The 23,094-nt window shown below is 34.5% G+C and overlaps 1 pseudogene; it reads left to right on the top strand.

Moving 5' to 3' along the window:
- Positions 1-19,025: 19,025 nt before the first annotated feature.
- Positions 19,026-22,867, top strand: LOC107143693 (annotated as a pseudogene).
- The last annotated feature ends 227 nt before the right edge of the window (positions 22,868-23,094 follow it).

The following is a 23,094-nucleotide window of genomic DNA, read 5'->3' as shown; positions in this document are numbered from 1 at the left end:
AAGAACAGGTAAGTGAATAAATAGCCTTATTTGCATGCACAAGAGCGTCAGTTCTCACAGTGTGTTCCCCAGGATGGCAGCAATAGCCTCACAGGGACCTTGTCAGAAATGAAACTTCTCTTGCTTTGCCGCAGACTTACTGGATCAGAAATTCTGGGGATCAGTCCTGTACTAGGTCATTCACAAACTCTTCAGGATTCTCCGATCCTAAGGTTTAAAAAAAATCAATGTGTTAGGCTTCACCCAATTTGTGAGAAACCAATCCTATGTACTTGGGGAGAGAAATCCTTTATTTAAAAAGGCTATGCAATTCAATATATATAGGATAAGCAAAAAATTTTAAATTTGAATATTATTTGAGAATCTACCTTGTGTTCCAGTGAGGACATACCATGCCACAGTTATGTCTAATATATTTACATATCACCTTTCCCAGAAGACAGGGAAATTTTTTAATATGAATATAATTTGGTCATGTACATTTTTTTTAGAACTTCTTAGCTAAGTTAATTTTAGTGTCAAAGAGAACATAACATTTGTGTGGAAAATAAGAAAACATTTTAATAAAAAAATAAATTCTCAAGAAACAATCCATATTCCTCCTAGAAGAAAACAAAGGGGAAAAGTTCTATGATACTGGCCTCAATAATGATTTTATTTTCTTTTTTTTTAATATCGCACCGAAAGTTTAGGCAATAAAAGCAAAAATAAAGAAGTGTGACTGCACCAAACTAAAAAGCTTCTATACAGCAAAAGAAGCAATTGATAAAATATAAAGGCATCTTATAAACCCAAATATCTGAGTAATTAATATCCAACATATATAAAGAACTCACACAACTTCATGCAACAAAACAACTGAAACAAACAAAAGACCTACAACAACAAATAACTTCATTAAACAAAGGGCAAAGGGCCTGAATAGACAGGCATTTTCCTAAACAAGACACACAAATAGTCAACAAGTATAATAGCATCCCTAATCATCAGGTAAATGCAAATCAAAACCACATTAAAATATCTCTTCACACTAGCAGTTGTGGTACACACTTGTAATCATAGTGCTTCGGAAGGCTGAGGCAGGAAGTGCACAAGTTTGAGGCCAGTTTTAGCAATTTAGGGAGATCCTATCTCAAAAAAATAAAAATAAAAAGGCTGAGAATGTAGACCAGTGGTTGAATGCCTGGGATTCAATCGCAGCATGGCAAAACCCAAATAAACAAAAAATATATCACTTCATACCTGTTATAATGGCTTTCATCAAAAATCCAAGAAATAACAAGTGTGGGTGAGGGTGTGGAGAAACACAAACATTTCTACACTGTTGTGTGAATGTAAATTGGTACAGCAGTTGTGGAAAACAGTATGGAGATTCTATTAAAAATAGTAGTACCATAAGATCAAACAATCCCTTTCTTGGTGTACACTGAAAGGGAAAGGGAAATGAAACCAGCACCTCATAGAGATATCTATATTGCTGTGTTGTCTGCAGAATTATTTTCAATCACCAAGTTATAGAAAGATATTTTCACTGTATTCCAGCTTTGCCCAAGTTATAGAAACAGACTGATAATCCATCAACAGGTAAATGGATAATAAAATTGTGGTATATATCTACAACGGAATATCATTCACCTTTAAGAAGGAGATATTGCTATTCACAATAACATGGATGAAACTAGAAGACATGCTAAAGGAAATAAGCCAAACACACACACAAAAAAATTACACAACTTCATTATATACAGAAGCAAAGAAAGATGAAAAAGTTGAATAAATAGAAACAGAGAGTAGAATCATGTTTACCAGAAACCAAGAGGGAAAGGAAATGGGAAAGAAGGAGGTCAGAGAGTGCACATTTGAAGTAAGGTAAAATGAGTATGTCTAGAGATCTACTGCATCATGAAGGCAATAGTTGACCGTATTATACACTGAAAATTTGCTAGGAGAGTATATATTTAGGTGCTCTTAATAGATGCACAAATATACAAAAAGAGTATTATTGTTTGAGGTGTCCCCCAAAACTCACTTGTGAGTCATAGTAGCGAAAAAGCTGACTAAAACAAGGAGCTATGGAAGGTGATTGATATGCAAATGCAATCATTTCACTGTTTATGTATATAAAAATATGTTGTATTCCTCAAATATATACAATAAAAACTTAAATAAGAAACAATAAATAAATAAAAGTGGCTATTAAATGAGCCTGATGGAAAAAAGAAGCCATAAATGTCTACAAAAGCAACCAACTTTAAAAAATCTCTCTTGTCTCTTAAATCGTAAAACACAAGTAGAATTCACTGGCTAAAAGATACCGAAGCAAATAGTTTTGTTAAGAGTGAAAAAATGATAACACATTTATATAGCCAAGAATAGAACTAGCAGTTACAGAACCAAAGATAAAATTACAAGGACTATTAATCTTTGTCCTTTAGGGTAAACTTCTGGGATTAGGGAATAAATCTACTTATGATTTATGATTTAATAGTTCTGAGATTTTAATGGTCTTTTCTTTTTCAGTCTTATTCCAGTTTGGCCCAACCCTATAAAGGCATTTGGAGGATATATTCTATAGTGGAAATATTCTATCTGAGCATGATCTATGTTCAGTGTCTAAGTAACAAGTATTCCTTACTAATACATGTTATCAAAATACAACTTCTTAGGAGTAAATTTTGAGTCCAAATCCTAGTTATTTCAGAGCACATCACAGCAGGAAAGGGAAGAAAAAAATGCAATCAGTTGTGTACGTAGATTGAAGTGTTTTGTCAACCAAGTGAGACTTGGTGGACCCTGCTTAGAGGCACCATGTTCATAACACACAATAGCCAAGTAACATCTGTGTAAGCCGGTTATATATAGACAAAGCACAGCAGAGCAGGATTACAAGAATACAATGAGAAAACAGGTTGACTTCTTTTGTATTATTTATTAAGGGCCCTTCAGTTCTATCCATAAAGAAAATCAAGTGCTGAAGAGAGACAATGATCTGGATATCCTGGGCAATAAAAGTTTAATTTTTAAAAGTTTCTTCAGCTACTATTCTCCACTTTGGTTGTTTTTATTGATCAGATTCACTGGATAATAACCCAATTCCCCAGGCAGCTTTGAGTTATAAATGGACATAAGCTGTTTACTCAAGGCAAAAATAAATGAGTTTTCCACTGTAGAACAGATGTAGGAATTCAGAACAGGAGTTGATTGGGACTAAATGTCCTAAAAAGCTTGATGTAAATGTATTGTTAAAGTTGCAGTGATGCACAAGTGGAGATGATGTTAACAAAAACAAAACAAACAAACAAATTTTAAAAATTCAAAATACAGAGGAAAAAGTAATCTTTTGGTCAAATTTCAAGGTTTGCACAATCTAACTGGAAAAGATTTAAAAAAAAATTCACATAAGCTTCTTGAATTTCCAAGCAGGCAACTTGTTAAGTCAGTCTTGATGAGGTGATAATTAAAATACAAAAACAGGAGTAGTTTAATAATAAGGAATGGACTTGTGATCTTTAGTTATTTGCATTTCCTGTCCTTAACTTTCTGATCTTGATTCCTTCACCACCTAAGGGAAATTCTGTAATGGAAATGGTAAATGAAGGCAAAGCTGTTCTCAGCACATATTCTCTGGTCCTGCTGTTGATCAGTTTTATATGCTTTACTTGGATGGAATGTACCTCACCAATATAATATATTTGTACTTCATTTCTGACCTCAAATTTTTCCTCAGATACACTGACAGACATTTATTACTTACAGATTACAAAGAGCCATAATTCCTTTTGTGCCATAGATACTAACAATACATCTATAAGGTTCCATATTGCCAAACCTATCATGTGGTACAGAGTCAGCAGAACAGAGTTCAGTCTGGGGTTTGAAGCCAGCTTCTGCCACTTAGTAAGCTTTGGGAGTTGAGAAGTCAATTACACCCTTAGTGCCTCAGTTTATTCATCTGTAAAACAGAGACAAAAGAATTACCTACCTGAAATGCTATTGTGAGGTTTGAATTAGATAATGCCTAAAGCTGTATTTGGAACATAGTAAGTACTAAATATGTACGAGCTCTTAATAATCAATTTGAGGTAGATCTCATTTTGAATTTCAGTTCCATAGGACTTACTAGCTGTGCACCTTTGGAAAATCTTTTCACTTATCTGTTCCTTCCTTTCATCTTGGGTGATTTGAAGATTTAAAAAAAATAAGATATAAATCTCATAGTGGTGTAATGATTTAGTGGAAAATATATATCATGGCTCTTTGTAGTATATAAGGAAGAAAAATTGACCATGGTGGCTAAGAACTTTTGGTGTCAGACATTAAGTGTGCCCACATGATACTAACATATCTAGACACTAGTGTTCACTGACTTTATGGCTCTAGAGGACATTCCAGATTGGTCTGGTAATACAATAAAGTGAAATTTATTATTAACTCATCAAGCAAACCAGTACCCACCATGAAAAATGACAATATTAAAAATTACATCTCTGACAAAGTTACACATTGACAGTAGCTTTCCATTTCACTGTGAGCATCATTCCCAGTTATGTGATAATACTATAATCAAATGTTGAGAAAAGCTAATGAAATACTATAAAAATGTCAAGTGTAAAATTAATTTTAGCGGAGAAAATTCAATAAGTAGAAAAGTGGTGTTGGTTAGGAATAAGACCTCCTAATAATTAGCCATCGGAAAATGTCTCACTGGGCATATCAAGGTCATGTGGAGGATAGCTAATAAGGTTCTGGGTTATCATGAACCAGAAAGTGAATAGTACTCAGAAATCACTGGAGAAACTGAAGACTTTTAGGCCATAAAAAAAAATCAAGAATGAATTCAACTTTAAAGATAAACACTTCCTTTACGTCTCCAAAGTACATGCCAATTGTGACAAGTTAGGCAGAAGTAGATGAAAGGTTGAGAAGGGAAGAAACATAGCTTTCCACTTGGTAAAGGGGCAATTTTAAAGATCCTTATGCAGATAGGGGTTTTTTAAAAATATACCATGCAGGAAATTTATTATCAAAGACATAGGCTTCTATCTGAGGGCACTGCCGTTGGCTGGCAATTTAAACTTTGGAAATTCCACTTTCTATTTGTAGTGCAACAGAGTTGTTAGTTGATTAAACAAGATAATATATGGGACAGTACACTGTGCAGTCTAAACCTAGAATTATGGCATGTTTACTGTAGATGGACACCAGGAAACAGACTATGACCAGTTTTCTTTCAATCACAGTTGTAGAAAACTCCATTGGTACTGCAACTCCACAGAGTTGTGGCCAAATTCTTAGCTTTTCATTTACTTACTGACTTTGAGGAGTTATTCATCTCAGTGCCAGACTCCTCATCTATAAAAGGGAGGTCATTCATTCATACTAACTTTGATTGCTTTAAAACATAGAAATGTGTGTAAAATACTGAAATATTCTACACAGCACAAGAATATGCTTAACCTGTGAGCTTTTTTCTCCTCTTCCAATTCTTCCTTTTGTCTTCTGCCAACAAATCCTCAGAAGAGTGGACAGGGGACAATGCAGAAATTCAGGGAAGGGAGTAAAACCTATCGTGGTGACAAAAGGAACCACAATAGCCAGGTTATATTCCTGTATCTTATTTTTCCATTAATGAACTAATCTGACTGCCCTGATACTTTCTCACCTTGTTAGGTAAGGTAGCTACTCTTTATAGGCCAAAGACCTGAAGGTTAATTCTGTCCAAGAGTTTTACTGACTGTCTAACACTGAATATTTCCCTAAACGATTACTCTAGGACTTAGTTTCTTCAACACTAGTAAGTCTGATAATGTCACAAGTGGTGAATAAGGGTTGAGGTGTGGGGCAAAGAACAACGAAGACAATTTAAACAGGGACACATAACTCTTACCTCCTAGAAAAGTCTATGGAAGAAGAAAGTAAGAGGGGTAAAATCTGAAACACATGAAATGCATCCTTAATTAGGCCCTTAAATCCAACTGCTCCAAATGGCTATAAATTGACTTGGAGTACTGACAACTGTGGAGCACCATCTAGTTTTGGTCACTAGAACTGCAACTGAGTTTCTGATTCCCTAAGGTGTATTGAGTAAATCTCAGGGGGACAGGGACCTACTTTACTGAGTTTTCAGTCCTTTAATTATCAAAATTCTGAATTACAGCTGTTGATCCTCTATGCCCTCAGAAAAATAAGCATGTTATGCATCATTTGCTCTTCATTTGACAAATTAGAAGTTCTCATGAAAAATAAATGATCCATAGATACATGATCTATATAAAACAGATCATGGCATCAAAGGTTTATGTATATTTAAAATGATGTCAGTGCTTTTATTATAAACTCTTTTCATAGCTTATGAATCAGCTGCATAAATTTGCAGTACGTTTTATCTTGGTGTATAAATTCAAGTGTATTTTAGAAACAATCTAATTTTTTATAAAAAGAACAAACTTTCACTTAACAGTTTTAATTTCAAAAGTATCTTTTACGTGAAAAATTTAGTTATATTTCTCTGAAAATATTTTAAAACAGAGAATGTTCTTGCCATCTTCATTTTTCCTTGACTTAAAAATTGCATTATACATTTCAGCTAATCATGTGCACTAGCCTTTTTGGTTAATTTAAATACTCTTCCAGTTGAATGTATTGTGCATATGTAACTATTTAAGAATAATTAAAAGGAAGGGAATAAATTTTTATAGGGAGTATTTTTAAAGAATAGAAATACAGATTGACTCAGTTAAGTTGAATTTCATTTTTTACAAAGGTTCTCTTCATGCTTAGAAGCTCACCATAATAGTAGTAGTCATAGTAGTCATGTTATGTTTCTATGTAAGCTTTTAAAAATAATCATTAGTTTAGTTACTGTGAGGATTATTGCCTACAATCTGACAAATTTTCTTTTCCTTTTTTTTTTTTTTTTTTTTTTTTTTTTTTGTACAGGGGATGGAACCCAGGGGTGTTTAACCACTGAATAATAATAGCCCCAGTCCTTTTTTGGTTTTTATTTTAAGATGGTCTTGTGAAATTTCTTAGTAACTCACTAAGTTGCTGAAGCTGGCTTTGAACTTGTAATCCTCCTGCCTCAACCTGCCAAGCTGCTTCATTAATGTAGAACCAAAAACACAAACATTAACTTTGATCAATTTCTGAAATTGTTTCTCTTGGGAATATGATAAATACATATACCATATTTAATTAGAAAGAATCCTAAACAAGTGTCATGTTTTGGGAACTTCTTTTTTTTTTTTTGCTTGATATTTCCTATGTTGGATCATGTCCCTCATTATTATTGCTAGAAAGAATTTTTCTCTAAGCCTAAATTTCTCCTGGGACAGCAACATTCTATTAGTACAAATCTCAATTAATTTCCAGTGATATTTTTAAATGAAAGGTATCCCATGAAAAATGTGTGCATTTTGTAATGATAAAACAACTTAAGTTTTAAATTAAATGGAATCTTGTTAATGCTGATTTACTATCAGAGGGTGAGCAATGATGAGAGGAAGAGTTAGAAAGCAGGAGGGAAGAATCTGCTTAAGCGCAGAACTCTAAAAGCAGCATAGGCCAACCTGAGCAGCAAATCACAGCTGACAGACGGTATAAAATGCTGCAAAGTAGGATAAGATATGTCATCTCACATCTTCTGTGAAACACAGCACCCTACACATGTACATGTGGATTCAGTTTCCCACTGATTTCTGTTTTTTCCTACCTCCTACCCTTGGCAGCACATTTCAGAGCTGCAGTATTCCAGCCAATCATTTCCTCTGTTATATTTACATTTGCCATAAAAATAAATTCCCTGAAAAATTAAAATAATTGAAAAAGTCAAATCTATCAAGTGAAATTTAATTTCTCCTTGGTTTATATTCCTCTTGCATCTTCTGAAATATTCAGTGGTTACAGAATTTGGGTGAACCTTATTTATATCCAATGCATGTATTCCTTGTACATGTTTGCTTAATTTCCATCATGTGAGGCAAAATATGCTTCCCAATGTAAAAGGTGAAAATATGAGATGTTCTCTTTCTCAGTTAAGTGTAAAATAAGAGTGGCAGTAGTGCTTTTCCAGGCCTATTTTTATGGAGTGATTTAGTCATTGTCCCTTACTGGGCAGCCTTGGGGAAGATGTGTGAGTTATTCAAGTATCTGTTTATATCACCCATTTTCTGCTGAAATTAAGAATTGGTTTTACCTACTCAATTATAGAATAAGTAAAGAGACATGGTTGCATACCATCATCTGTCATAGGAAAGGAGGGAAGATGGGTAACATCTGGCCTAGTTGGAATTGAAAGCAGTGAAAATCCAGCATATATAACTGACAGAATTTTAGAACTCATAGCTTCAGAGTATTTACTGGATCACACCTGAGATTAAATACACACCGAAGACCAGGGTTTAAACAATCAGGTAGTTTATCCTCTGGAATAGGAACAGGATAAAGAGCTTGAAGAATTAAAGGACTTAATTCTTGGCAAGGGACAGATATTTTTAACAGCCACATATAGCTTATACCTAAAGAGAATGACAAGGTCAAAGTGGTAGGCCACAGATCTATCTGTTCTACATTTATGAAACAAGTTTATACATTTGCCTGGCCATATATTTTCCTCCAGGAAACTCAGTGCAAAGGATTCTGGAGACAGCAATAATATGAATTAAAGCTATTCCTTTTATAGATGTCCAACTTGAATTTTGCTTTGTTTTTCTTCACATTGAAAAAAGTCAAGCAGGTATCATTTAGTTATACACCCAAGATGGGCAAAGAAGAGAATAACTAACCCTTAAATGTCTCAAAATTTTTAGCTCCAATTAAGTGAATTATGTCGATAGTTGGCCAAGTTAAAGAAATGCTCATGCCCTGGAAAATGCAGAATGAGATAGAAAAGTTGGAAATAGGGAGTGAGAAGAAAGCTGAGTACAAGTATACAGAATTTGACAACTAGAGGAAGCTAAACTGACTGCAGAGATTAGACCCAGTGAGGGAAGGTACTGTTCAAAAGCTTAAACAAGACTCTAGCAAGCATTGACAACAAATTATGTAATCTCAAATGCAGGGTTCAGCAGCAAGAGGACTATCCAGTGGTAAAATCCAGCCATTAGAATAATCTGCTCCCCTTTACATTTCCTAGGGATAGGGAACTTAGTAATTAGCTCAGTCAATAAGGACTCAACTATTAGCTTGGGTTCAAGTTAATGTCTCAGGAGATTGTATAAGTTAACAAGAGAATTAAAATAACAAAGAACTAATATATAGTTATGAAAGGAGACTCCAATGGAATACAAGGATTTAGCATTAACATAGGTACCTGACTGGCAGTTCAGGAGTCTTGGAACAGCACAACAGTTGTGCAGTACAATTTGATTCTTGCTATAAGAAACAAGGCTATTTCCAAATTTCCTTCCCAAACTTAAAACAAATAAAATTAAAATTAAAATTAAAAGAACTCCTGAGAATCTAAATTGATACAGATTTTTTAAATTGTGCGATATCCATTTGTTTGGCTCCAAGATGATTGAAAAAAAAACAACAAACAGACAAGTGTTTAAAATTACCTCAGAGGTAATCTTGAGGATTTTGTTGTCATGTTTTAGCAATCACAGAATATTAGTGGTGCGGAAGACCAGAGATGAAAATGTACCATCAACTGTCAAAAAAGAAAAACTGACAAATTGCTTAAAGATTCAAAAGTAGATTTAAAAATAGAAGTAGCCCTGGATTCCTTGAAAAATTTCATTTGGATTAGTAAGAAGATGAATTTTGAACTTTGGGAAAATAATGTAGCTAATACTAAACAAATTAACAATTCACTTAGATAAGATGCCAAGATAAGCATTATTTCATTTTTAAAAAATATAGGGATTCTATAGCCCACGTTTCTATCGATAGATGAATGGATTAAGAAAATGTGGTACAGGGCTGGGGATGTGGCTCAAGGGGTAGCGGGCTTGCCTGGCATGCGTGCAGCCCGGGTTCGATCCTCAGCACCACATACAAACAAAGATGTTGTGTCTGCCGAAAACTAAAAAATAAATATTAAAAATTCTCTCTCTCTCTCTCTCTCTCTCTCTCTCTCTCTCCTCTCTCTTTAAAAAAAAATGTGGTACATATACACAATGGAGTTTTACTCAGCCATAAATAAAAATGAAATTATGATTAGACAAAGGGGAGTTAAGGGAAGGGAAGGGAGACAGGAGAGTAGAATGAACAGGACATAACTTTCCTAAATTCATATGTGAATACACCACCAGTGAAACTCCACAACATGTACAACCATAAAAATTGGACCCTAATTAGAATAAGTTATACTCACTGTTTGTATAATATGTCAAATATGTATAATATGTCAAAATACTCTTTGCTGTCATGTGTATCTTAAAAGGAACAAATAAAAAGTAAAAATTTAAATATTTAAATAATGAATTTATGGCACTTCCTGGTAAGTGGATGGAAATGGAGAACCTCATGCTAAGTGAAATAAGCCAGTCTAAAAATCAAGTGTCATTTTTCTCTCACATGCAAAAGGCAGTGCAGAGTAAAAGAGTGGGTGAAAAGGGGTGATTGGTTATCAGAAAGATATAGGGAAGATTACTGGAGTAGAAAAAGAAGATTGAGATGGAGGGAGGTAAAAAGGGGTAAGAAATGGGGAATGAATTTGACAAAATTATGCTATGTGCATGTATATATACCACAGTGATTTCCACCTTTATGTATACTATAAACATCAATTAAAAATAAATAAATAAATGAATGAAAGTAAGATCAATCAAGGAAGAAGAATAGGGGGACAGAGGAGGAACTGGAAGTTGTGGGTACCAAGGACTGAAATGGAGTAAATCAAACTCCATGTATGTGTGCATTCATCAAAATGTATACTATATGTATTACTATAATGCAATAATAAAAGAAAAAATGTAGAGGTTCTAGTCTGGTGGTAGATAAAGTAAAAAGCACAAGTGTAGTTTATCTTGAATTGAGCAAAGCATTTGATCCAAAACCCTCTTGATAGTCTCATGGAAAACATGGTGAAGCATTAATTAATAGTGCATATATTAGCAATGGAAATTGTTGGTAAAGATATCATACATTGGACGTGAAGTTGAAACTTATTTTTTTCCTGACTATATATAATGTATTCAAATATTAAATGTTATTTATTTATTTAAGTATTTAAGAACTGTAACTCAGATCAGCTGGTCTTAGATGGGAATTAGTACAATTAATTCAAAAGTATATATAATCATCAAATAAAATCACATTTATCATTCTTTATAATTTTCATATCTTCATCACAATTACTCCTATAGTAAATAGGCTTTTATTGAGAAGAATCAGATACATTTGAGATTTGTTTTATTTTGCCTCAGCCTGCATTTTATGGTACACTGTGTTTTCTTTGTTAGATGTATTATAATGGATAACACTTTTTATAACATCTTAAAATTTCTCTGAAGGACAGGGTCACCTGGAAGACATTCTACTTTCTACTTCAATGGCAATTTCTCTTTCTGTGAGTGTTTTTTTGTGACCCTGGTACTTCTCTTGTGTTTATATGAAGATATTCATCCTAAGTTGTACACTTGGAATGCAGAATCTTTGATGGCTGGAAGATTCTGAAAGTTTTACCAGGCTAATGATAGTTCATGAAGACAAATAGAAGTCATAAATATTGAGTGGAACTCCAAAAAGTTCCCCACTTGTCTTTCTGATAGGAGCCCACCTGTTACACATTGGGGAATGTGAGATGGGAGCCTAAATTGGAACAGAGTTGGAGAAGATATTGTGTTACAGTAGGGATTTAGCTTGCTTCAGGTTTGGGTCCTAGGCTTATGCCTGTGGGTTGACATTCTGAGGCCACTCTCACAAGTTTGTGTGAGTCACACTGATCTGTGTACGTTCATGTGTACATTCACTGATCTACGTATATTCGTATATGTACATAGTATAATTTGATCCATTTCATTACATTACACAGTTTCTCCTTTTTTGTCCCTCCTCTTTCTCCCTCAATCTTCTTTCTCTACTCCTTTGATCTTCCTTTTATTTTCTTTTTGCCCCCCCCTTCTCCCTTATTTTACTCTAGCTTCCCCATAGGAGAGAAAACATTTGATCCTGACTTTCTGAGTGTGGATTATTTCACTTAGCATGATACTCTCCAGTTCCAGCCACTTATTAGCTAAAGCCATAATTTCATTCTTCTTTATGGCTGAGCAAAACTCCATTGTGTATTTATACCATTGTGTATTTTCTTTATTCATGCATTGGTTGCACTTGAGCTGGTTTTACAACTTGGTTATTGTGAATCACACTTCTATAAACATTGATGTACCTATATCACTATAGTATGCTGATTTTAGTTCTTTAGGATAAATTCCAAAAAGTGGAATAACTGGGTCATCTGATAGCTCCATACCTAGCCTTTGGGGAAATCTCCACACTACTTACCAAAGTGATTATACAATTTTCAATTTCACCAACATTGTATGGGTGTACCTTTCCCTCCACATCCTCACCAGTATTTATCATTATTTATATTCTTGATGATTGCCATGCTATCAAAAATTGACAAAATCTCAATATAGTTTTGTTTTACATTTCCCTGATTGCTAGGGATGTTGTACATTTTTTTCGTACAACTATTGGCTATTTGTATTTCTATTTTGAGAAATGTCTGTTTAATTCTTTTGCCTATTTATTGATTGGTTTATTTTGTTAAATTTTTTGAGTTCTTTATATATTCTGGATATTCATCCCCTGTCAAAGGAGTAGCTGCAAAGATTTTCTCCCATTCTGCAGATTCCCTTTTCACATTCTTGTTTCCTTTGCTGTACAGAAGCTTTTAAATTTGATTCCATCTCATTTATTGATTTTTGGTTTTATTTTTATTTTTTGAGTTTTAGGTATCTTGTTAAGGAAGTTGGAGATCACAAAAATGTGTTGGGATGTTAAGACTACGTTTTCTTTCAGCTGCTGCAAAGTTTCTGATCTAATTCCTAGGTCTTTTGCCCATTTTGATTTAACTTTTGTGCAGGGTGAGAGACAGGGATCTAGGTCCACTCTTCTACATCCGGATATCCAATTTGTCCAGTACCATTTGTTAAAAAGGCCATCTTTTCTCCAACATATATTTTTGGATCTTTCACTGTGCCAAACTGCCGCATTCAGACTCGGCCATGGCTCTCAGCACCAAACTGAAATGATTATATATATGTGGGTTTGACTCTTTATCTTTTATTTTATTTCATTGATTTTTTTTAGTTGTAGTTGGACATAACAACTTTATTTTATTTATTTATTTTTCTGTGTGGTGCTGAGAATCAAATCCAGTGCCTCACATACGCTAGGCATTCTCCTTGCTCAGAATTGCTGGGTCTTTATTCTTCCAAATGAATTTCAGGATTTTTTTTTTCTTCAAAATTGCAATTATCCTCTCAGGCCTCCATTTTTCTATTTTCCTCATATGACTATTTCTCCATTATTCAAATGTTACTCTTGCTTACCAATCTCTTAGAGTATGGACCCTCTCCACGGAAATTTTTGGCCTCTTTTTTTTTCCTACCAACCAACTTTCTGTTTTGATCTTATTTAATTTCCTGTCTCCTGCCATTTCCTCTATCTATGTGAATGACTCCCAAATTCTTGTTTCTGGTCCTAATCTCTCATCTAACCTCCAAACATTCAGTTTGAATTGCCTATAGCTTGGCAGAGCATTCAACTCAGCAATTCCAAAACTTATTCTCTGTTTCCATACTCTCAGTTCTCAGAAATCTTGCTCCTCCAATTAAAATAAGAATTTGGGGTTCTGGGGTAGTGGCTCAGTGGTAGATCATTCACCTAGCATGTGCAAGGCCCTGGGATGGATCCACAGCACCACATAATAAAATAAATAAATAAAATAACAGTATTGTGTCCAACTACAACTAAAAATAAATATTAAAAAATAAGAATTTTTTATAGGTGGTATCACTAACACTATATTCATGTTCATTAAACATGAAACCTCACATTTTTTAAATTCACCTCTCATAGACTATATTCTGCATTGTAATATATTTTACTTTTTAAAGTTAATTTTATATACATCTGGTTCATCTTAAAGCTATTCCCTCATTCAAGCCCATTTTGTGTAGATCATTTGGATAGACTTCTACTACATCTCCTGGTTCGAAAGCAAGCCATATATGGTGGCAACATTTGTTCTTAAAATATAGGAATAATCATATTACTTTTGTTTATAATACTGAATGACCCCCATGGTAATCCAAATTGAACATGAAACCCTTGCCTGATGTCTTGACAGCATCCCTCATCCTACCTTTGGCATTATCTTCCATCATTCACATCAGAGATGAGTGTATGATGTATTTGCATGACTTGCAAAAAATTCCTGGATGCTTGCTAAAAATTGTATTTCTGAGGCCTATTTTGATTTTTTTAACAGTTTAATGTTTTAATTTTTATTTTTTAGTTATACATGACAGAATAGTATATTTTGACATATTATACATACATGGAATAGAGTTTATTCTAATTAGGATACCATTCTTATTGTTGTAAATGATGTGAAGTTTCACTGGTGATGTATTCATATATGAACATAGGAAAGTTATGTTCAATTTATTCTACTGTCTTCCCTATTCCCATATTCCCTTCTTTCCCTTCATTTCCCTTTGTCTAACTTCTATTCACTGTTCCACTGAACTTCTATTCTTGCCCTGCCTTGTTATGTGTTAGCATCCCCCTATCAGAGAAAACATTTGACCTTTAGTTTTGTTGCAATTGGCTTATTTCACATAGCATGATAGTCTCCAGATCTATTCATTCTTTTTATAGCTGAGTAATATTACACTGTGTTTATATACCCATTTTCTTTATTCATTCATCTGTTGAAGAGCATCTAGATTGGCTCCATAGCTTAGCTATTCTGAATTGAGTTGCTGTAAACATTGGTGTGGCTGCATCACTGTAGTATGCTGATTTTAAGTCCTTTGGGTATAAACTGAGGTGTGGGATAAATGGGTTAAACGGTACTTCCATTCCAGGTTTTCTGAGCAATCTTCATATTGCTTTCCAGAGTAGTTGAACCAGTTTGCAGTCCCACCAACAATATATGGGAGTATCTATTCCCCCATATCCTTGCCAACATTTATTGTTGTTTGTATTCTTGATAATTGCCATTCTGATTGAAGTGAGATGAAATCTCAGTGTAGTTTTAATCTGCATGTCTCTAATTGTTAGAGATATTGAACATTTTTTAAAATATATTTGTTGACCATTTGTATTTTTTGTTCTGTGAAGTGCCTGTTCAGTTCCTTTGCCCATTTGTTGATTGGACTTTTTTTTTGGGGGGGGCGTGTTTTTTGACTTTATATATCCTGGAGATTAATGCTCTGAGGTACAGGTGGCAGAGGTTTTTCTCCCATTCTGTAGGCTCTCTCTTCACGTTCTTGATTGTTTCCTTTGCTGTGAAAAAGCTGTTCAGTGTAATACCATCCTATTTATTGATTCTTGAGTTTACTTCTTGAACTTTGGGAGTCTTATTGAGGAAGTAGATTCCCAAGCTGACATGATAGAAATTTGAGCCTGCGTTTTCTTCTAGTGAGTGCAAAATCTTTGGTCTAATAACTAGGTCCTTGATCCACTTTGAATTGAGTTTTATGCACTGGTGATGTATTCATATACTAACATAGGATAGGGGTAAAATTTCATTCTGATACACACGGATTTCCAGTTTCCCCAGCACCATTTATTAAAGAGGCTATCTTTTCTCCAATGTGCATTTACGGTGACTTTGTCTAGTATAAGATGACTGTATTTATGTGGGTTTGCCTCTGTGTCTTCTATTTTGTTCCATTGGTCTACATGTCTGCTTTGGTGCCAATATCATGCTGTTTTTGTAACTATAACTCTGTAGCATACTTTAAGCTCTGGTATTGTGATGTTCTTGCTTCACTTTCCTCACTAAAGAGTACTTTGGCTATTCTGGGCCTCATATTTTTCAAAATGAATTTTATGATGCTTTTTCTATTTCTATGAAAATGTCATTGGAATTTTAATAGGAATTAGATTGAGTCTGTCTAGTGCTTTTCGTAGTATGGTCATTTTGACAATATTAATTCTGCCTATATAAGAACATGAGAGATACTTACATCTTCTAAGGTGTTCTTCAATTTCTTTCTTTATTGTTCTATAGTTTTCATTGTAAAGTTCTTTCACTACTTTTGTTAGATTGATTCCCAAGTATTTTATTTTATTGACACTATTGTTAATGGGATAGTTGTCTTCTAAATATAGAATCACATTGTTGATAAATAGAGATAGTTTGAGTTCTTCTTTTCCTATACATATCCCTTTAATTTCTTTCTATTGCCTAATTGCTCTGGCTAGAGATTCAAGCAGTATGTGGTAGAGAAGTGGTGAAGGAGGGAATACCTGTCTTGTTCTTGTTTTTACAGGGAACGCTTTCAGTTTTTCTCTATTTAGAATGATGTTGGCCTTGGGTTTAATGTATACAGTTTTTACAATGTGGCAATATGTTCCTACAATCCCTGGTTTTTATAGTGTTTTGAACATGAATGGATGCTATATTTTGTCAAATGCTTTTTATGAATCTGTTGAGATAATCTTGTGATTCTTGTTTTAGATCTACTGATGTGGTGAATTATGTTTATTGATTTCTGTATGTTGAACCAATCTTGCATCCCTGGAATGAACCCCACATGATTATGGTGCATTATCTTTTTAACATGTTTTTGTTGGTGATTTATCTAAGGCCTACTTAGAATCTACTAAAGTAAAAATTCTATGAGGAAAGGCTTGGGATATTTAGGTTTAAAAACCTTCTTGTTCTCTTTAAAGTTGAGTAACAATAATTTAAAATTCACCAAAGTTATTATTTACTGATTATCAAATCTGTCCTGTGTACTCTCACCTCTTTTCCTTTGTTTGTGGTCCTCTATCATTCTAGAATACTCCTTCTTTAAAACCTCTACTTATTTAAGTATAACAATTCTTCAAGACCAAGCTAGGCCCATTGTATGTATTCCCAGTAAATGAATGATTTTTTTTGACAGTTCCTCAATTTCTCTAAGACAATTTTATCAATGTCAACAAGATTTATTGTTTTGAACTTAATGATTTCTAATGTAATATTTGCCTTCCAAATTGTAATTCTCGTTTTTACATCTTTCTTTGTATTTATCACAATCTAACATTTGTGTGCTTGTTGTTTTACCTTTGTACCATAATAAGGACCTTAAAAATTCAGAACTACCTCTATTCCTATTAATACCCTTAAGTGCTTCGAAACATGTCTACCATACAGGTGGTATTCAATAAATGACTGTTTCATTGAAATTATTTAGAATAAATAGATAGATACTTAATTTTTTACTATGATTTTGCATCCTGGATTGTGCCTTCTTGACCATAATAACTTAGGTATGCTTGATTTGTATTAAGAATGAATCTAAGATTCCTTCTAAAAAATGTGACAGTATTTATTAATAAAATATTATATTATGAACAGCATTTATTGTGATATAAACATTAAAAATGTGAACAGTGAGATATAGAAATCAGAATTCCATTAGATGTGACATTTTCTGGTCACTTCAGAAGCATTTTAATAGTTCCATGTGTTTATGACACTAGTAGCCCTTTAATTCACATACTTGATGAACTGTAATATTAATGTTATCTAAGAAAAAGGCTTTTTTAAAAAAAGAAGTTAACACATAAGTTAATTACATTGAGTTCTGACATGCAGATATGCTAAAAGTTTATGCTTTATATTTGAGTATTTTAAAAACTATGTCTGAAATTTAGACTTCCAATAATATGTGGCAAGCCAGCCATGGCTGTGTGTGTGTAAAAATGAGCATGAGTACATGAGTGGACTGGACTGACATTGCCTCTCTGTTTGGGTCGGTGACCCATGTGTCCTTTTAGCTCGCTCTGCCTTTTGATCCCACACAGTAGCTGAGATGGGCGTGGCCTTCCAAGATGTTAGTCAATCTGCTGACCATAAGACATCAAGAAGCTAGATTCAACCCCCTGAAACCTGACCCCCCTCATTGGGGTGGAACATTCTCGAGTGTGTTCCCCTCAATAAAAAGGGGCTTCAGAACATCCTTTTCCTCTTTTTTGTTTGCCTCCCTTGTGGGAGCTAGAGGAGAGGGGCCATCACTAAAGAATCCCAAGAAAAAGGTATTTTCTCTGTCTTGGGGTGATTATTTCATGTCAGCCCAGTTCACCTGGAGTGAGCCTGAATGACTTAGTTGTGTGACAGGACAATAATAGCCTATCCCTGGAGTTGAATATTTCTAGAAAAATGTGGGTATATTCTCTGATAATGGGTAAAGATTTTCATTAGATTAATTCAAGAAAGAATTAAATTATCTGTAGTTCGAAGCATGGTAGTTCAATAACAGAAAGAACTTAACATCAACATGCTATCTATAAAGTCAGAAATAAAAATGTTAGAAATAGTGTTTGAAGAGGAAAGTATTTAGGCTCTTTATAGAAGATGAAAAGATTATTATCTTTCTCTCTGCATTAAATAGATCACAAGCACAATCCAGTTATGCCAGGTGTATAGATCTAAAGTAGAATTTATTAGGTAAAAATTACAAAAAAGAAGTAGTGGAGGCCACATAAACCATTGAACTCTCATTGTCCCATGGCTTATGCAGAAATAGTTTGCATGTACCAAGTCCAACCAAAACTCCTCTCCTCAACAATGTACATATTTATAGATTCTAGAAGCTTAGGAAACATCTATATGATTACATAACAGTGAAGTCCTGTTTGAATAAGTGGCCTTGTGAAGAAGGGGTAACTTTTGGAACCCTGTTTCTGTTATCAGCCGGCTCTTCAGCTCACTAACTCTCACCTGCAGACCTGCTCTCTGAGAAGCCAAGGAAGGAAGAGAAAATTCTTCTTTAAAACCATTCCATTGTGTATTCCATTAGTCCTCTTGAGTTTTAGGGATGCATTAAATCTAAGTATTTCCATCAGTTCAAATGACTCCAGCAAGTAATGTTTTCCACATTGTTCTTGGAGTGTGGCGTTTCCGCAGGAGGAAAGCATCATTTCAGATCCTACGTCAGACAGAAGTGCCAGCCATGATGAAGGAGCCCACTACACTTATCTCTATCACAGAAACTCTGGGCAAAATATTAAAGAAACTATGAACAGCATTATTGTAATAACTATGAACAGCATTTATTGTAAATAACAAGCAAATTAGGGAAGAAAACCAAAATTTGAAGAATGACTAGTATGTTGCAGATGAGTTTCCTCCCTCCCTCCCTTCTTCCTTTCTTCCCTTTCTTTCTTTTCTATTTTTGATCCAACTGGGCTGAGTCAGTAGATACTAAAAACTCTAAGAGAATCCCTCATTCTAACCAGAGGCTGAGAAAAACGGGTGTCTGTGCCAGTGAGGTGGCAGGGAGGATTCTTATTTCCTCTCTTCTCTTTTTTTCCTCCAGCCCTTGAAAGGTCAGTGCTAGTTGCAGAACTGAACTGTAAACAGTTTGAAATCTACAGTGAAGAACTTATGTATGTGGTGATGGTGCAGGCAACTAAACCCCTGAATATTTGGATAGAAAAATCAGGAAAATAATGAAAAAGTCTTGCTACTAAATCAGCATTGCATACAAAATGAACCAGAACTTTATGAAAACAAACAAATTTTTAAAAAGTTAACATTAAAAAGTTAACAACTTTAATGGTACCCAAATAATGTTTAAATTATCCAGGATATAATGTAAAGTTACTTAACATACAAAAATATAATGAATTCTCAAGGGAAAAATTCAGCAATATGATTTAGATGATAAAACTCCAATATGATTCAGATGATAGAATTATCAGACAAAATTTTACAGGAGCAGCTATAGCCATCCTCCTTGAGGTAAAGCTAAACCCTCTTGAAATGAATGGAAAACTAGACCTTTTGGGAAGATATAATTTTGTGAATGTTCTTTGCTTAGAAAGAAGGTATGTAGATTATGTTTATTGATTGTCATGTACTACATATGCCTATTAGGTCAAGTATGTTAACTGCATCCTTAAAACTTCTGTATTTTTTAAGACATTGTTTGAATATTTTTTAAAAAGTTTTTTTAGTTGTAGATGGACACAATACCTTTATTCATTTTTATGTGGTGCTGAAGATTGAACCCAGTGCCTCACGCATTCTAGGCAAGTGCTCTACCACTGAGCTACAGCCCCAACCCTAAGCTTCTATATCTTTATTGATAGTTTTGCCTGCCTTTTACAACAATTTGTGAGTGAGATTCAGTAATTGTAAATGTTTTCTATATCTCCTTGTGGCTCTGTGAAATTTTGATTTATAAATTTCAAACTCTTATTAAATGCATATAAATTTAATATTTGACATCTTGTTCAGAAGTTGAATATTAGCATTATGAAGTTATTCTTAACCCCTATTTTTATTAATATATTATTATTAATCACATTAAATATATAAAGGCATTCATCACTTAACAATGGGGATATATTCTGACGAATGTGCCATTAGGTGATTTCATCATTGTGACAACATTCTATAGTGTGCAAACTAGGATTGCTAAAATATCACTAGGTGGCGTAATTTTAAGATACTACCATTGTACATATGGTCTGCTGTTGACCAAAATGTTAGTAACATGTAACAAAACATGTAGTGCATGTTAGTACCTGTAGCAAAACATGCAGTGAATGACTGTACGTAATAAACATTATACATGCTAAATATATAACTAGTTTTCTTTCATCTAGAGTATACCTGTTCTAAGTTTGTTTATTCATTTTTCATTTTAAACTTATCTGTATCTTTAGTTTTTATATGTCTATTGTAAAAAGTATGCAATTAGAATTTAAAAATATAGTCTGACATACTTATTACTTCTCAAAGTCTTAAATTAATGCATATTTTTATTATCTGAAAATAATGCTAAGATCTTACATGTTAATTCCATTTATCTATATTTAATCCTTTCTCTAGCATAGTTGATAATATCTGTATGTTCACATATGTTCACATAGTTCCCATTGATTCAATGGGCAGTTTGTAGTTAAAAAACATTGTTTTGTAATTCTACATCTGTAATGATAATTACTTTTTAAGGAATGGGAACAAGATTAATACTCAAACCTCTCTGAGCTTACAAAATAAACTTTAAAAATCTTTCAAAGTTTTCTGTGTGTCACTTCCTATATCAGCTTCATTTTTTCACAACAGAGCAAACCCAAATTTCATGTTTATCATGACTTTGCTTTCCTGATAGCTTTACCACATATATGTTCCTAAACAATACATTGCATAATTTGTTCATTTTAAAATATCATATTGATAAGAGTTATGCCATATGTATTCTTTAGTACCTTCCATTTTTGTTCGATATCAATTTCTGATATGTTTTCACAGTTATGAATACAGTAGTTTATCACCGTGTGTCCTATTACATTATATGAATGCTCTACAATTTATCTATGTAAGGGGGGAAAGCATTTGATAGACATTTGGGTTATTTCCATCATTTAGTAATTATTTTTAGAAAGTGCTGTTAATTGCCTACATCCATTTCTAGCAGCCAGCCAATGCTAAGTGGGCTTGGACAACATAAACTTTGATGTGATTAAGGGAAAGTCAATCTGTATTGTGTGGTGTCAGCGGGATCCCTCTTTGGCAAAATCTGGTGTGGGAAGTGTCTTCATCAAGAACCTGTTCAAATCTATAGATAACAAGACACTTTATAATACTTTTTCTGCTTTGGGAACATTCTGTCCTGCAAAGTAAAATATAATGAAAAGAGCTTTAAGGGTTATGCCTTTGTCCACTTCAAGACCCAAGAGACTGTGACAAGGCCATAGAGAGGATGAATGGTATGCTCCTCAATGACCTCAAAGTTGTCTGTGTGCAAATTCAAGTCTCACAAAGAATGGGAAGGTGAGCTTGGAGCCAAAGCTAAGGAATTCACTTATGTTTACATCAAAAACTTTGGGGAAGAGTTAGATAATGAGAGTCTGAAAGAGATATTCAGCCAGTTTGGTAAGAACCTGAGTGTCAAGGTGATGAGGGATCCCAGTAGGAAATCCAAAGGCTTTGGCTTTGTGAGTTATGAAAAACACAAGCATGCCAATGAAGCAGTGGAAGACATGAATGGAAAAGAAATCAGTGGGAAAGCCACATCTGTAGGCTGTGCACAGAAGAAAGTAGAATGGCAGGCTGAATTAAAATGGAATTGAGGTGCTGAAACAGAAGAGAACTAGTGGATACTAGGGGATGAATCTACCTTGAGAACTTGGATGACACCATTGATGATGAGAAATTAAGGAAAAAGTCTTCTCCTTTTGGATCAATCACCAGTGCTAAGGTAATGCTGGAGGATGGAGGAAGCAAAGTGTTTGGCTTTGTCTACTTCTTATCTCCTGAAGAGGCAACCAAAGCAGTTACTGAAATGAATGAATGCATTATGGGCTCTGGGGGAGGAAAAGAGAAAGGCTCATCTGACCAACCAGTATATGCAGGGGTGGCTGGAATGAGAGCACTCCTTGCCAATGCTATCTTAAATCAGTTCTAGCCTGCAGCTGGTAGCTAATTTGAGCCAACAGTTCCTCAGGCTAAGGGAAGACCTCCATATTATACACCTAACCAGTTAGCACAGATAAGGCCTAATTCACACTGGCAGCAAGGTGGGAGACCTCAAGGCTTCCAAGGAATGCCAAATGCTATACACCAATCTGGACCTTGTCCAACTCTTCACCATCTGGCTCCAACTGGGTCTGAGTGCATGGACTGCTTTGCTATGGACTTCAGTGGGGCTGGGGCTGCCCAGCAAGGGCTGACAGCTGTCAGTCTGGAGCTGAGCCAAACCTTGCACCTTGTGCTGTCATTGTTGATGCTCCTCTGGCTGTGGCACCATACAAGTATGCCTCCAGCATCTGCAGCCCTCAACCTTCCATGAAGCTTCTGCAGGCACCCCAACCTGCAGTCCATGTGCAGTAGCCAGAGCCCCTGAGGTGCTACATGTGCTGGAGTCCTTCTAGACTCTTTGCTCTAAGGTAAAAAACTATGGTGGTTCC

Source organism: Marmota marmota, unplaced genomic scaffold (genome assembly GCF_001458135.2).
Source record: "Marmota marmota marmota unplaced genomic scaffold, marMar, whole genome shotgun sequence".
Classification (NCBI taxonomy): Eukaryota; Metazoa; Chordata; class Mammalia; order Rodentia; family Sciuridae; genus Marmota; species Marmota marmota.
Note: the sequence above shows the minus strand (reverse complement) of the source record. Positions and strands in the feature narration are given on the sequence as shown.